Genomic DNA, 17546 nt, shown 5'->3' with positions numbered 1-17546 from the left:
TTCATGGCTTCCTGCCACTTGCAACACAAAGTCCACTCTAAAGAAAATAAAACAACTACCAGGCTGCCTACTAACAGTGTGTGGAGGGCTGGGGCTGCCTCTTGCCCCTCTTCTATTTTAGGTTTTGTTTTGGTTTGGTTGGGTTTTTTTGTTGTTGCTGTTAAGGTAAGCAGAGCTGGAACCTAACCAGTGTCACAGTGAAAGGCCACATGGGCCAGTATCCCATCTCCTAGCATCCCACCTCCCAGCATAGCCAGGAGGTAATGCAGGCAATGCAGAATCAATCCCTCCCCTGCTGTACCCTCCTCGCTCCAGGCAATCTGCGGTTTATGGACTTCCCGAGGCAGAGGCTGCCTTCAGACCAGTGTGTTTTAACAGCCACCCATGGATCTATGCTCCTCAAGTGTTTTTGATCCCTTTCTCAAGCCATTTATAACTTTTGGCCTCCACAACATCCTGTGGCAATGAGTTTCACAATTTAATTATGCCTTGTATGAAAAAGTACTTCCTTCTGTTGGTTTAAACCTTCTTGTGTGACAGCACCTCCAGGTCTTTCTAATTCTTAGGCGAACCAGTGAACAGCCAGTTCCTATTTGCTTTTTTCTGTGTCAGTCATGATCTGATGGAGCTTTACTGAACCTCTTGCTTCTGTCTCCCCTTTCTACCCTGAAGGTTCTTCATCTGCTTATTTTTCCATCTTTGGGGAAACTGTTGCCCACCTCCTCTCATCCTGAATGCTTTCCTTCCTGTGCTTTTCAGTTCAGCCCAACTCTTCTGGAGTTCCATGGCCAGAAAACTACCATGGAAATGCAGTTTCACTGAGGAGTGCTGTAATGATGTTTTCTATTTTGTTCCTGCCTCTTTTACAGCTCATTCCTAACATGATTGTTGTCTCTTCTGATGGACTTTAAATGATATTTGCAGAGGCCTCCCAGCTCTCTTTGCTCAATGTTATTTTTAGAACTCATCTGTGTGTAAGTACAGTGAGGGTGAATGTCCTGCACGTGCTCTGTCTTTGTTGACACGGCCCCGCATCAGCCATTTCACTGCCCAGCCACTCGGCATCGTGAACCCTTTCAGCTGTGCTTCGTGGCCACATTTGCATCATCTGCAAAATTTCTCTTCTCTCTGTTCTTCCTTTTTACCAAACTATTTATTATTTATGAATATGTATGAACACTATCAAATTAGTATTTCAACAACTCAGTTCAAAGTAATGCGTGAAACCTCTCTCACACAAAGATGTGTGGCAGACACCAAGCCAAGGCCTTGAGGGGACCCACCAGTGACTTCTAGTGACTGTGAATGTTCAGAGGTTTATACCCATCCTCCAAAAAGGAGTCTTAAACTCCTAATAGCCACAGGAAAAAACTTTCTTTTGTCATCTCCTATCATGAAGCTTTGTTGCAGACAGTTTCTAGGCATTTATGTTTATTGGCACAATGACTCTCTGAACTCCTCTGAACATGTTATCAATGTTGAGTGGGTAAGCAGGAGAAATCAGTGATAAGAAAGACCATCTGGTGTGTCAAGTATTTCATTCCCCAGGCAGGGATATGTGATTTGTTGGCTTATTGTTTTTAATAACTCACAGTCTGTCCCTCTTGGTTGTGCAGACCATGGAACACAGGCTGGTAAGAAAGACTCAGTGCCTTTTGTTGCCAAATACAGAGTCACTTCTGTTTACAGGTGAAATGCACACCTTTGGCACTGAATTCCTGAAGTTCACCAACAAAACCCACAGAATCTTTCCTGAACTCCCTATTGCAGGAGAGCTGAAAGATAGGTTTGACTTGGCATGCCTGGAAGATGCCCATAGGTGTTCTCAGCTGCCCTCCTGTCATGGAATTCTCAGCTACACTGGAAGTGAGTTCACCTGAAACTGCCCTGCTTGCACACTCTGGCTGAAGAGATTTTTCCCTTTGCTGTACCATGGTACAGATCCAGTTCTCCTGGAGACTTAGCCCTCATGGCAGTGTGAAACCCCACAGGGCAGTTAACATTGCCAGGCCATTTCCTTGTGTCACTAAATGTCACCCCTGCTCTAACAGAGCAGGTCATTCTCACTTCTCCATCAGTCTGCTGCCCCAGGGTTTGGCAGGAAGGGCCAAACTTGTGATAAACTTCACCTGAGACTCAGCTTGTGCCTCATCCTTGAAAGCCCTGTGTCTGGAAAGCATCTCTGAGTGCTGTGACTCTGCCCTGGCTCTGTTGTGGTGCCACATGGAGTTATCAGGAGTTTCTGAGTGTTACCTCTCTGGGTGTTGCTCCATGCACCACTTTGCACCTGGAGAACCTGTTTGCTGGACATGCAGATAATTCACTGCAGAATTGTATCACAAACATGACCCTGGTGCTTGCAGAGAGCCTCAGTGAAAGGGGAGCTGAGATTTACTGCAGGAATTGTACAGTTCTTGCTGTGACTCTTCAGAGTTGAGCACCATGTTTGGACCACAATTTTTTTCCAAAGAAAAAATACAGCATCTGCATATTTCCAACCACACTGATCCTGCTGTAGTGACCTCAATTGCAATCCCAAATCTTCAACCTGATTTTCCTATTCTTAGTTCAACAGGAACTTTTCCTGTGCTTTGCAGGACTGGACCATCGTGTACATCCAGGTCATGGAAAAATATTATTTCTGTACTAAATGAGATCAGTGTGTCCTCAGTGTAGAGGGACTGCATTTATAGTCCCAGCCACTTCCATACACTTCCACTTTTCCTCACTGGGGCCTAATTCTCAGGGAATGGTGGCATTAAATTAAATCAGGGCAGGGTTATTATATGTGTTATTTTAACTGATCTAACATGTCACAAAAATGCATTGAATCTGTTTTTTTTTTCTTAAGAGCAAAATAAAACATATGGTTATGTAATCAGTGGGAATCACTAGACACCTACACAGGAGAGCTGCAAGCATGGAAATACTCAGATATATCTTTGAAGTAACACCACAAGTTTTTTGGGTGGGATTCTTTGCCGTGCTGAACTACGTCTGGACAAATAATTTGGATGTTGACCACTCAGGTAATGTAATCCAAAATCCTGTTGCCCGTATTGCAAACAGAGAGAAGAGGAGGAGAGAACATTTCATTCCTGTCTCAGGAGGAGCAGAGCACAGCTGTGGTGTTTCATTGCAGGCAACACCACTGCTGTAACCCAGCAGAGCACTGGTGGGGGGTGTGAACTGAAATTATTGCTCTTCTGCCAAAGAGCTGAGGCAGAATGAGTTCTTTTTTACATTTGTTTTTTTCTTCTCATTGACTCCAAAGCATAAAAGCAATTAGTGTTCCTGCAGTGCAGTAGGTGACATCAGCATCCTGCCATGCTGGAGCTGTTTTTTCTGTGCACAGAAAGGGAGGTCTAATGTGACTGGGTGGGAAGTGATGGAGGTGCAGGGATTTCCAGACTGTCCAGCTGAATTTCCCCATTCTGCTGCTGTGTCTTTCACATGTTGCAGTACAGTGATCTCAGCACTGAAGCCAGTCCAGATGTGCTGGAGATGGGATAATGCATCAATTATCACACATCCTATCACAGAATCACTCAGGTTCAAAAAGACCTCTGAGATCATTGAGTCAACCTTGATCACCACCCTGTCAACCAGACAGCAGCACTGAGTGCCACATTCAGTCATTTCTTTAACAATTCCAAGGACTCTGACTCCACCACCTCCCTGTGCAGCCCACTGCAATGTTTACCAACCTTGCCATTGAAGAAATTCCTCCTGATGTCCAGCCTGAACCTATCAAAACTCTCAGGACAGATCCAATCCCATCACTGATTAGCATCTCTCTTTTTTAGCTTCTTTAGCACTTAGCCTCTAACACCTGGTGGAAATTTGAAAGGCTGGAAGTGTCTACTGCACTCTTGAGTAAAATGCCATCCATTTTACAACAGTCCAGTTCATGCATTTGTCTGTAAATTCCACAGTGCCTCTTTGTTTAAATGCTTGCTCCTTATTCAGGATTATCCACTAAAGTCTTTTATTCTTGACATCCCCCACAGTTTAAAAAATAACTTTTCTCCATGTTGACAAGCTGTATGTGAAGCAGCTCCTCAGGCTGGGGTGGCTCAGTGGTTTCTCTTGGATCGGTAATGCTCAACTAAGGACAGGTTTTTTGGGAGGGTCTTCGTGGTTACCTGCATTCCTTTGGGCCAACCATTCATTTCTTAGGCAGAAACATAATTTTTATATAATCTTTTTTTCCCTGAAAAACAGATTTTCTGATGTCCTTTCCAAACAGTAGCTAGGAACCTGGCTCTCATTCCAGCCTAAGCCCATCTATGGCATCTATTACTAGTCTTGCACCACTGCACCCCTTTGCCTAAAGAGTTCTTCTTTCATTCTTTAGACAGAGACACATAGCTACATCACACTCTAAGTTCTAGCACTACTGAGTGACCGAGGGACTTCTACCAACTTGGAAACAAGATATGAAATAAAGACTTTATATTTTTGCATTAAAATGGAAACAGGTGGGAAGGACGCAGGGAACTTATCAAGCCACATAAATACTTTTTTCATGTTAGAATTTGAATGGAATGGAAATTACAATCTTCCAGTGTTGCTGCAAAGCAGCAATATTGAGTTTCTCCTTACTCAGCCTTTAGCAGTAAGGAACCAGGTGCAGTGGAACTGGAGTTCTGGAATTTGCCTCCTAACCCCATCTAACTCTCTCCTAGGCCTGCCCTATTTTGAATTATTGTTCCACCTGACACAGAGGATGTTTCTGGCTCTGGAGAGAAGAGTCAAGTCTTGCAATAGTTTTTTTATAGATTGCTAACTGGAGAATAAGAACAGGAATGAAGTGCTGGCTGGCAGAAATCAATGGTTTTCCCTTTTCTTACCTGATTTATGGCAGTGAATCTCTGCTCACACAGTGAGTTAGGTGCTTTGGCTCAGCTCAGGTATTTTCTGTGTGTCAGCACTGAGCCAGTGTGTGGTGGAGAGACTGGAGCCACACAAAAGCTCTGCCTTTGGAGCCAGACCTGTCCCACCCACTTCCTACCTCCACAGCAGAACAAAACCTGAGGGAAGTGTCCCAGCTGAGGGGGAGCATGTTCCTAGGAGGATTTACTAAAGTAAAACCCACATCCAAAATAATTTTTGAAATTATGATGTAGTATAAATGAGACAGACTTTACCAAAACATTTGGTTGTCCATTGCCCAGGGGTAGGAGCAGCTGCAGCATTGGTTGGACAAATAAGTAAACAAATGGATGGACAAACAATCTAACAGACTCCTGACTGCCTTCACTCACCCTTAATTAACAGTTTCCAGTAAATAGCCCTGGCTTTATCATTGTTTTAGAGCTGGAAGCTATTGACCCAGTACTGCAAATGTTGCTATCAGCCCAGCCACAGATGTAACCCATGTGAAATCCTACTGGAATCAAATGGATTTCTCAAACTGCATCTGTTCAGCTCAGTAAAGAGCCTGTGACCACAACCATGAGCTTTTCCAGTAAAATGTCCTGCACAGTCCATTCCATGAGAATATGCAATATTTGCAGTGCTCTGTGCCACAGGTACCAGGGCAGCCTGCTACTGGCAGTAAATGAGCTTAAAAGGTGATTCAAAACACTTCTCCTGTTATCAAGCTGCATTTTTAATTGGAACTAAGATCAGCTTTCTGTTATGTTAAGGTTTGGAGAGTTAGCCAGTAATATACATATGTATTTAATTTTTTTTACCATTTTGTACTTACTGGCTGTTTCTTGGTTTGCAACAGAATCTGGAATCCAAAGAGCAAAGTATTTGCAAAAGCTCTATGACTTCAAGGTCTTTGAACTCCCTGACATCAGGAGATGGAAAGCTCCCAAGACAGGCTGTTCTACTGAGGCTTTCAGCCCAATTTCCAGGAACTGGAGCAAGTCGAGTGCATTCAGGGGGATGGATTTTCCTCCAGAGGGAGGAAATATTCAGGAATGATTCAACTGTGCAATAAAACCATTGACATTTGCCTGTCACTTGTCTAGGCACATGTTTCAAAAGGGAATAAAATAAAAGGAAGAAAAATACCCTGTCTGGGAATTCTTACCCAGTGACTTGCACAGCCCAAGAGCTGGGTAATTCTCCTCAACTGAATAAATATCAGAGGCAGTCTGAGAGCAATTTGGCTCCAGAACAAATATTGTTACTGAATTCTTTGCACCTGCAGTGGCCAGGGAAATGATAATACACCCTCTCCATGTTTTCCTGTGCCAGGCTTTGGAAAGCAGCTGGGAAGCATCTCCCATCTGCCACAGCACAAAGGTCTGTGCGGACAGGGCTTCAAGTGAGACCCTGCTGGAATGATCACATCCCAAAGGGAAGTGAGGGTGTCAGCCTCTCAGGGACAAGTTACTGGTGGCCTCCTTGAGGGACTCAAGGACCAAGCAATTGGGAAGAAGAAATGAGCTGTGGATAATGGCCTTGCCTGGTACCACCTCAGGCACATGAACACAGCAATGTTGACGCTCCTGTGAGAGCATAAATTTGAGTTCATCAGCACCACAGCTGCTCAGCTAACAGGGCCTCAAGACAGATAAAAATAGGGGGTAAATTGTATTTTAAAGTGTTTCTGCTGTAAAATAACTTTTTCCTGGATGAATCCTAGCTAGAAATAGATTTGTCTAATAAAGAGATCTTGTGTCTCACTGGGAATTTAATTCAGTCCTCAGTCACAAGTTATTTGGTTTATGCTACTCTTTGAGTATATTTGACTGTATTTCCCTTAGTTTTTAGTAAATTTAGTGATGTTGCTGTGCTTCTGTGTTGTATTGAGAACTTTTCAAGTTATTTGCATTTATCAAAAGCACAGAAAAATGGGCAAATTCTGTGTTCCACTGGAATGGTTTGTCCACAGTATATAAACTGTTGCATGCCAATTTGCCACCCTGCATTGCACTAGCTGTAGAATTCAGTCATTTAGTCCTGTACAAACCCCAATAATTTGCCTTTTAAATATATAATAAATATATAATAAGATGCATTTATTTATTACATAAAGCACATGTGGTGCAACAGGCTGGTGTTGAGGTGGTTTTGCTCACTCACAGCCCCAAATTCTTGTACAGTAGCAACAAGGGTAGGAAGTTTTATACTGTGAGGAACTCAGTGCCTTAGGAGGGTATTTTCGAATTTCATTTTTAAATTATACCTACAAACACTTGCACAGGGTCCTTGTTTTCAGTCATCTCAATATTCTCAATCTCTGTATCATCCGACAGATTTAAGAACAGGTGATGACAAAACAATTTGAGCTGAAAAAATGGTGGGTAAGGAGGAGAAAAGATGTGAAGACAGGGATCAGATTATTAGGAGAGAACAAAAAAAGAGACAACACTGAATTACAGAGCCTAAATTCAAAATAATTATGCCAATTTCAGTTAGCTAAGTAGCTGTAAAGACAACCAAATATTCCTTATGATTCTTAAGCATATTAACAGGTAATTATTCACATCTGTCTATGAAAATTAACCCTCACAAGAATGCAATTTAATCACTGCAAATTCACATTGGCAGAAAAAGCACTCTGGGCTTTGTATCACTTGACTGAGCTTAGCAAATGAAAACACAGGAGATTTGGTTGATCCTCCGCAAAGCTTTTAGGACGTGACATGATCAAAAAGGAGCAGGACAGTCTCGTGATTAGGTTTTGAATGTGAGATGGTGCTGAGCGCTAAACTGGACTCGTGAGCTGTGCTGCTTCCGAGCCCTGCTGTGAGGGGATGAGAGCCTGGGATGAGCACGATCCCTCTTGCCTGCTTTGTCCATTTGGACAAGGAGCAGCATGTGCCCTGACAGTGTATGAATGTGGTCCTGCAGCAGCACATGGCTGACTCAGGAATGAGCCTGAACAAAACCTGGCACTTTCTGCCCAAACAAGGGAAGGCGCCCTGCAAGATCCAGAAAGTGTTCTGCTCCTCTCGCCACGCTGACAGAGCCCCAGTCACCCCCCACCTGGTACCCCCAACCATTCATTACTGCTGAAGGCATTCCACTGGGAATAGCTGGAACTTCCCAAGCTCCTTGAAGGAACAGCCCTGTTAGCAGAGCCTCTGTTAGATCCAGCCCAGACTTCCCCACTGTACCACATCATAAAACCAGCGTGCATCTGGCCCAAATTTAAGGCACAGTTAGCGGAATTGATGCAAGAAAGAAACCAAGGACTGAAGTAGTATCCCACAAGGTTCTTTGGGTTTTTTTCCACGTCCCAGATGAAGTGAGGAGCCATGTGGAGAAGTCCTGCATCTGCCTCCAAACTGTTCCCAAACGCTCTCTAGGTTTCACGCTCTTTCAAACAACTTCATTACCTGCCCTCGTTTTTGTTGCCAGGAGAAGTTAACAAAATTACCGAGGGATGAAACATTCTTGAAACATTCTTTCTGGCTCATCAACCAGGATTAGCGGATGAATTGCACTGCGTGGTGCGCACCTAAAGGAGAGGGGCGGTGAGGCTGCACCATCACCTCCTCCTCTTCAAGGAGTCACCACAGAATGCAGGGTGTGCACACACCTGGGTTTGGAGGGGTGGCAGAGGGACAAACCCTCTGAATGCTGCTGCTGAGGGTTGCCCAAGTGCTGGGGTTGCTCTGTGCTTGACCAGTGCTGCATGAGCAGCACCCTGGGAAATCCTCCCCAACACCTGTCTCCGAGGACCTGCCCAGCTGCAGAAGGGCCAGGTGAGCCGGCAGGGCAGAGCTCCATGCCTTGGGAAAGCTCAGCTCTCCCTCAGCCTTCCCCTCCTTGCTGGGGAAGGTTGTGATCCTTGGCAGTGCCAAGATGTGACAACCAAGTGGTTCTAACCCCCAGCAGGGAATGGCCTGCTCTGCCTTTCCCTATGGCCTCTCCCTTTCCATTTCCACCTTCCCACTAGACAAACACTCTTCCCACCAGACAAACACTCTTCCCACCAAAATTTTATTTTCAATAAACTGCACAGGTTATCAGGACCTTCCACATCTGACTTTGTACCTTTGCTCTTCCAGCAACCTGGCAACCTGCCCTGCATCACTGATAAGTACCAGTGTTCCCAGGGTATAAGTTTGTTCCCTCCTTTTGTCTTTGCTTTTGATATGTCACAACCAGGGGGTTACAAAATAAAGCTCTGCACATCCCTTGACAATTATACTTATTAAGGTGGCCCTGGCAGCCCAAAACATTTACTGTCACTGCAATTTAAAACTTTTGTTGAGGTCTTGAGTATCTCCTGGAAATAGAAATTAAAAGATATTAAAATTGGAAATTAAAATTGGGAAACACAAATGTTTTATAAAATTAGAAATTAAAATTGGAAAACACAAATGTTTTATAGATTATATGTGTGTCTTCTAGAGTTAGCAGCCAGCTAAGCAGAAGGTAAGGGTGAAAAAAAGCAGAGATTAAAATCTAGGCCAGAACAAATGTTGGACAAGAGCCCACACTGTCAAGTCCCAGGCATCCCACAAGAAAAAGAATGAAAGGGAGCAAAAAGGAATTTTTTAGAGGAGGAATAGTGGCCTTTGCAAACATCCCATATTATGGAAAAAAAGACATTTCAGAAATGCTATTGCTTCATTCCATTTTCTCCTTCTAGGACAGCCATTAGTGTCCATTAATATTACAGATGCTTTGTTACTTGTGCTGCTGGCTTTTGCTTATCTTGCCCTGCCCCTCCTTCAATCCTAGCCTCACCTCCGATTTGCTGCTCCCCAGTCTCTCCTGCTCCAGACATAAAACACCAAGCCCTTTGGTCTGCTCAGTCCCCACAGAAGCAAAACAACCCCCTGCCTCTCCTCCAGAGCAGCTGGACTCGGGTGCTCCCATGCACGGGTGGGCACCAGCAGCAGGACCTGTCTGCACTCCCTGTGCTCCTCTCTCAATCTTTATTAAGGCATGGACATGAAAACTGCTTTTCCCCAGATCCCAAGCATTTGGGTGCTGCAGAATTCACAGCAGTTAACCCCACCAAAGAGGGAAAGTGAGCCCTGTGGCTACCGCAGGAGGCAGGACCCTGTGCCCGCCCTGGCAAGGTGCAGGGATGAGAGCAAGCTGAGGCACAGCCTCTGCCATGCCCACGCCTCTGCCTGCAGTTGGAGCATGCCCAGGTGCCAGGGCTGCCTGTCCCGCTGAGGAGACAGCAGCCACAGCCACTGAGGTTCGTGCTTCGCTGAAGTCACAGCCTTAGGCTACTTTTTTTTCAAAAGCAGCAGCATTATTTTAAAAGCTTCACTTTCAGAAGTAACTTAAGCACTTCAATAGTAAATCTTGCTGGCTCACAGTGAGGTTTACACCCTTAACTGCCTTAAGTTACCCCGGAATAGGCTCAAGGTTCCCACCATTTCACTGCTTCTCTGACTGAGCTACCAGATCTTCAGGACAGGGACTCTCACTCCATAAAACTGGGTTTGAATATCCATGCCTAAATCACTGGCTTGTTTGGGTGCCAAGATGTCCAAAATAATGGTTGGTCTTTTTGTTGTGGGGCTGACCCTGCATTCCTTATGGAGTCAAAGCTCCTCTTACTTCTGAAAGGTGCAAAGAAAAGCAGCCCACCATCTTCTTGCCAAATCATTCTCCATGGGAGATTTGATTTGAAACTCACAAAATACCAGGATTTATGAGGAACTGGTCACAATGTGATCATAAGAACATACCAACATTGTAGTTCCCCACCCTTTGATCTTGGCACTTTAATGATTAATTAGTGCTAAAGTACTAGAAAAATACCTCACTTGAGGCAGTTTAAAGCTTCTCTTTGTATAGATACAAACTATGACTCACATGAAAGGATAACCCAGAACTGCAAGAGGGTGAGATTAACCCAGAAACCTCTGGCCACGTGCAGATGTTTGCCCAACTGGACAAATGGGAGAATATGCTCAGCTTTAGGGACTGTTCCCATTGAACAGCCTACATTTTCCATCACTTGCACTGCAAGAAACTCTGTCAACATGGAGGGAAATCCATCCCTTAGAAAGAGACACATGTTCAAGGAGCTATGAGCCTTAAAGAAGCATCACATCCACATCTTTATGGCAATTTGCAGAAAACATCCCTCACCTGGGGTGGTTGGAGAGAAGCCATTCTCCCCTTCCTCTGTCACAAGTGTGCATTTAAATACTTCCAAATATGCTCCAAGGCATAAGTCCCACTGCCACCAGTGCTCAGAACAAAGCATGACATGGGAGGGAAGGCTTTTCTTGCATAATCCTGCAGAGATTACATGTACTGCACCAAAAATCAGGTGCTGACCTTACATGTTCACAGCCCTTCCTCTCACCCTTCTTCTCCAGCCATCTGTCCCTGCACATGCAAACACTCAGGGACCAAGGACAGGACAAGAGCAATCAACCAATCAGAAATGGCTGAAGTACCCCTGCAGCCAAAACCTACTGCAGTGTGGAGACCCCAGAACCAAAGTTGTCTGTAACCTTTCTTTTCCCAGAGACCTGTGAGCAAAGCCCCCCAGCACTGGGGTGCCTCCAGGCTGGATTTCCACCTCTGCCTGCTGGTGGGAGCAGCCACAGCTTCCTGCAGAGGGACTTCTGTACATGGCCTGATAAACTATGAGATCCTGCCAAAATAAAGTGAGTAAAGCCCTTTTCTTCACCCCTATTCCAGCTGACTGTTGCAAACACCTTCTGATTTTTGGTAGGTTTGCAGCACTGAGCATGGAACCCACTGCTCACAGCCTCAAGGGGAGCTGACTTTGTTCTGGGACAAACTTCAGGAAAAGTTTCTTGGGGTCTCTTTTCTGTATAGGAACTTAAATGAAGTGTTTTACTTGGACTCACCAGAGCAACAAAGATGGTTTGCTGAAGATAACACCAGACTTAGTTTGGATCTGTCACACCTCCATCACTGCCAGGCTCTGGGCCCTCAGGATAGGGCACCATCCATTATGGCACAGTGAAGTTAGGATTTCATTCTCCATGCATTAAATGTTTCCATTTGCTTTGAGATCATCATATCAAAGGTACCCTTGGAGCACAGATCTTTAGTGCTTTATTGGCAATGAGTAGGTTTTAATATTTGCTAGCAGAGCTACTGGAAGTGCTCTTTGTGGAACCTGAAAGGCAGAAGCATTGGCTGGACTTTGTGTTCCTTGCAAGAACTAAGGCTGAGCTCAAGTCCAGTGGAAGTGCAGCTGAGGTGCAGCACAGCCTGGTCAGGTAACGAGGGGCAAGGCCAAAGGGATTGTGACACACCCACATCACATGAAACAGGGAAATTGTTTTCTGGATTTGACATCCAAACCCACTTGGCCTCAGAGGAATTCTACACAATCCCCAAACTGAATCAAAATCTGTGGCAATACAGAATTCCTAGCCTGTGTAATGACAGTTCTCTCCTCCCAGTGCTTTCATCCTCGCTCAATTAAAGCAGAAGGGAAGGGGAAAGCTGAAATAAATGGCATTAGCTAGGAAACTCCAGATAGGAGGATTTCTGAGCATTCAGCATTAGTTGTGCTGTGAATTTTGGAGGCTGCAAGGAGCTCCTGTTCCCTCAAAACAGGACATTTTTTGGAAGAGGTGGAAACCCAAGGGCAAGCAACTGATCTCAGCCAAGCATAGTCATTGCTTGGACTCTCAATTCCCACACTAGCAGGAATGTCAGACACTAGGCTGGTGCACAGAAATATAGGGATAAGGAAGAGAGAATCCATCTGCTTATGTCTGTCTATCAGTCTCTATCCCTTCTCCTCCCTCAATTCCATCTAAGACTAAAGACCTTATCCTTCAAACAACCTGTCAGAAACCAGACTACTTCAGAGTTAAAATTTCAGCCTTAATGATGAGAAAGACTCTTAAGTCTAAGAATAAATATTTGAAGACCCTTATTATTACGTACACAACAGCAGCTGCTTTCATCCTAACCTTGAATGAAAATTGCAGGATGGAAAATACAATTCACAGATGGAAAGCAGCAGTTGTCCTGCAATGCAAACGAGCCAAAGGAGGGAGGGCAGGGAATCATGGAGTTGTGCACAACTTTGGCTGGTGGCTTTGGTATCTCCCCCATCATAGGCAGGGAGCTCACAGATAGCCCAAAGAAACATGGAGGAAAGCACTTCCGTGCCTGATTGCCAAGTAACAGAATATTCCTGTGCAGAGCAGGGTGAGGGACACCAGTGGAGCACAAGGAGGTGCAGGGTGTGCTCACCTTGTCCTGGCAGGTCACAGCTGCTTGCCGTCCTCAGGAGGGACCACCCTCTTGATCCTCTGTCTTCTCATCTGACTACAAGGAGCTGAAGGGCCAGGAGCTGGCCTTTGGAGCAGGGCCGTGCATGGAACCCAGCATCAGCCCCATTGCTTGCCTCATGCCCTTCCAAGCCATCCATTCCCATCTCCCTGTGGCAGCTCCTTCATCGAGTGTGATCTGACTATGGGTCTGGAGTGAAACTCTTAAGTCTGGGCAGATTCCTCATGCCTCTGGATTTCAGAGAGGACACCCCTGCACGTCTGGGATCCATACTGGAATCTGGCCACCGCTTTTAGGACATGAGTGCTTTGCCCTGAAAATAGTTAGCAGCACATTCAGAGCTGGAGAGAACAGAGACAGCACTTCTGAACTCAGCTCTGAGCACTGTTTACCCCTTAGGATATCCAGTAATGTTTCCTTCCACGAGTAGCTGCTGGGAGATATCCACATATCTGCCTGGCTTGCAAGGATGTCAGAAGAAAAGCTCTCAACAAAGAGCTGTATCTTACATCACACCCTCGATGCAGGGAGCCCCAGGGCTTTGGCATACCTTTGTGAGGAGAACATTCCTAAATCGAGGGCTCTCTCTTCACGGGAACACCCTATCCTCCAGCACCAACACACTTAATCCACAGCCCCATGGGCAGAACTTCCCACCACCCACAATTCCTGGGTGATGCAGTGAATTCTGTTTATAGCCAGATACACTGCTGGCAACCAACTAATCACCCAGCACCAAAAAAAAATAAACAGTGTAATGACAGTCCAAGAGCCATTTCCCAGTGCCAAGTTCCCCCAACTCTTCTCCATCTCCCTCCCTCCATCTCCAGAAAAAGAAAATGAAAAAGAGGTGACATGCTCAGCACACTGAAGTGCTTTGAGACTCAACTGAGTCATTCATTCACTGTTTTTCTATTCAGAACTCAATAAACCAGGACCTGCCAGTATTTCAAGACACAAAATGCAACAGGGAGTCTTTAGCTTCTGAGGTTCCATATTCTCTAGGTGTTCTTCTGCATTTCCCCATGACAATTTCATTGGAATAGTACCCCTTTTTTGTCCTGATTCTCTTTGAGAGATTTATCAGAACAATCCATACTGGTTTTGTAAATTTGAGTGCATATTGGTGATGCAGATAGCTTTAAAGTTGGACACAATTTTTGGAAGGAGGATGCAGAACCAGGCTCAGTTTTGTCTGGCAGGAGGCCCTAATGTGTCTAAAAAGCAGAAGAAAAGACCCCCAGCCCCAGCAAGAACAGGCAGGAAATCCCAAACCCCAGTTTGAAGGGCAAGAGGTGAATTTGAGCCCTGCTGGCTTGTTCTGCTCTGTGCTGAACTCCCCATGGGCTGATGCTGCCTGGGAGGAGCACTTCCCTTGGGCTGTGGCAGCCAGACTGGTTTGGTGACTGGTTTGCTGCATTTGTTCTTCCCTGGCCCCCCACATCCCAGGTGCTGCCCCTCATAATCCTAATCCATCCCTGTGGTGCAGTACCCTATCCTGCCTTCCTGCATAACAGTGCAAGTTGTTCTCTGCAGGATCAAGAGGAGGAAGATGATCCTATGGCTGCAGGGAAGGATTAGAGGCTGGAATCTGTGCCCTGTTTTGGGCTATGCTCTTGGGCAAATTGAGTTATCTATGCTTTCCTTCATTCCTTGTAAAGAAACTTTACACTTGTAGATGAGGACATTATCCTACTTCCTTCCCTCTGAATTAAATAATCTGTCAATTCCTTGTGAGATGCAAAGGGACCAAAATCCCACACAAACCGGCCTGCAGATACTTTTCAATGGATTTTATACCTAGAGGGTCCCATTGGAATGCAAATACTGGGCCCTTCCCAAGAAAGAAGTTTCTGTACCACAGATAACCTAAGCTAAAGGAAGCAGAATAGTCCATATGGAAATAACCTTCCCATTTAAAACATTATTAAAATGAATACCTTTGAATGCACCAGGAAAGGGATTGTTGATGGCAAAGCACCAGTGGAGCACAAAGCCAGAGGGAAGTGCCTCTTGGACCCATCTTTCTGTGCTGTCTCCAGGTCTTGGGAGCCCTGGAGAGACACCAGCAGGGCCATCACCTGCCCTGAGCTGGCAGAGGAGATGGGGGGGGCCCAAGCACCAGGAGTGAGGGGATCCATCCCAGCTGCCACAACTCTGTCAGAGGTAAAAGCCAGTTCTGCTGGAACTGTTTCATCTCTCCATGAACACCGGGTTGCTGCTGGATGTGGCAGAGGCACCTAAAGAGGAAAGTCTCAGAAGGAAAAGAATCTGCTGTACCATCTCCTGCCATTAAAGCTATGTCAGAAAATTGGATTTGTGTGTGTGTGTTTTCCTAAAGACACAAAGCCTCTACATGCTGCGGAGTCCAGCCAACAAAATTACTTTTGCTTCAGCATATTCCTGGAAGCCTGTGGGGCACTGACCCCAGTACCTCAAAGCAAAGTCACAGCTCATCTGCAAAACCTGTGATCAATTTTTCCAACTACTGTTCCATTTCAGCAATGGGAAATCGCTGTCTAAAGGTGCAAATACCATTTTTCATCAGTGTTACAACAGACATGGCTGCAGCTCATTTAATTAAGGAGCCTATTTTCCCTCAACTGTCTGTTAAGGCATCACACAGGTGTTTCATTTCAGAGTGCATTAGTACATGAGGCTCTAAGCCTAAAAGCTAATTTTTAACTTAACCTAATAATGTTAGTAATAACGACCTGTGATTACTGTCTTGTGAATCAGAACCTTTGATACTTAAAATAATTAGCATCAAAGCCTAACTAGTACCTTGCTAAATTCATTATTAGACCTAAACCCTCAGCGCTGAATTGAACTTTAAATGAATATTGGTGTGGGCTTTCCCACACACACACTGGAGGCAGCATTTTAACAAACTTATTTTTTTAAATGTAGTTAAAGTTTTAATCATCAGTCTTTTCTTGGAGGAAGAAACTGTGGTATTAGCACAAAGTACAATTTGATTAAAGAACAATTATCTATTTTACGTGGTCCCTGCTGTGTTTGGAGCACACATTTCCCCCCAGCCAGGGAATTGCTCCAGGAATTACTACACTGCCCCAAATCTGTGGCCAGTGAAGCCCATTAAACTCTCAGGGGACTTCTCTGGGGGGCTTCTGAGGGTGACAGAAACCAGCTGGCTTCAGGAAAGGAAGCTTGGGTAAACCTTGACACAGGAGATTCCTCAGTGCCTTTCCACCCCAAGAGAAAATCAAATCCTCACACTTTTTGTCTATCTTTTTGACAGTCAGCCTTTCCTCTGAGGTCACACAGAGACTCAGCTGTCCTCTGTCTCTGGAAAGGAGATGTTCCTTGGAAGGTGGCTGTCACTCCTGGTAAGTGAAGGAGTAAGAACAGAGGCTGAGAGCCCAGGGACTGGCTCCCCTCTAACAGCTGAAGGAGAAACAAAAACCTTTTCCAAAACACAGTCAACAGCAAAGAAGGAGACAGAACGGCTTTGAAGTGTAGCTCTCCCTCTTGGATCCAGTGTGAAGAGGTGGGACCACAGCAAGGGCCTGTGAGCAGCCAGTTATTATGGCCAGGAAATTGGGATGACTTGGAGGAGGTCAGGAGCCCTCAGCAGAGCGTGGCTTCCCCCAGGACCCTGCAGCTTGCCAGTGACCATCTCATTTTGTGTCTCACGTGCCTGTTGCTGGCAGGAGAAGCTCACAGCTGATGCCCCCCACAATGGAGGGGTTTGGAGGCCACACCTGACAGACAGAGCTGACCCAGGCTGGTGGCTGCAGCATCCAGGGCACCAACTCTGGGAACCAGAGACAAACCAGAGGGGAAAGCTGCTGAAGTGGCAGGAATCACTTATCCTCTGTGTGCCACAGAGAGGAACAGCCAGAACACCAGACCCTGAGCAATAAACAATATTTCAGGCATTACAAACACGCGGGAGAGCTCTGCTGATGAAAGATTTGTAGTTATTAATATCTTTTGAGTCCAAGCTGAGACCTGAAGCTCAGTCTGCACTTGAACCTTCTCCAGGTGCTCAGGTTTCCTGATGCAGATCTGCCTGACAAAACAACAACAACAACAAAGGCCTGAAAACATGCTGTTGATTTGGAGAAGAATTTCCTCCACATATCCAGGAAAGTTCAGAGAAGAAATTGCTCACCTGGGATGCATAGCTGTTAATACCTTCTCACAAGCTTTCCCACCCACAGAACGAAAAGCAAAAACCAGTTGGCTTTGGGGTATAAACCAAATTAGAAACAGGGAAGGGAAACCTACCAAGTACCCACAAGGAGTTTGGCTAAAGAACTGTGATGCTTCTGAACATTTAACTCGATATTTTCTCCCAGAGAAAATGAGAGGGAGGCCAAAACCTAAACATTCAATTTCTTTTAAAA

The 17546-nt window shown here is 45.3% G+C and overlaps 2 long non-coding RNA genes across 2 annotated transcripts in view; one reads left to right on the top strand and one right to left on the bottom strand.

Annotated features, from left to right (window-relative positions):
• The window catches only part of LOC146768005 (uncharacterized), a 62843-nt gene that overhangs the window by 15914 nt on the left and 29383 nt on the right, over window positions 1-17546 (bottom strand). The gene's annotated exons all lie outside the window — the stretch shown is intronic.
• LOC116183378 (uncharacterized) overlaps window positions 1-17546 on the top strand; it is a 22458-nt gene extending 4912 nt beyond the window's left edge. Inside the window, exon 2 of the long non-coding RNA XR_004147990.3 lies at window positions 5738-17546. This is a non-coding gene — a long non-coding RNA (uncharacterized LOC116183378). The remainder of the gene's footprint in view (window positions 1-5737) is intronic.

This window comes from Lonchura striata, chromosome 3, assembly GCF_050655825.1.
Source record: "Lonchura striata isolate lonStrDom1 chromosome 3, ASM5065582v1, whole genome shotgun sequence".
Taxonomy (NCBI): domain Eukaryota; kingdom Metazoa; phylum Chordata; class Aves; order Passeriformes; family Estrildidae; genus Lonchura; species Lonchura striata.
Note: the sequence above shows the minus strand (reverse complement) of the source record. Positions and strands in the feature narration are given on the sequence as shown.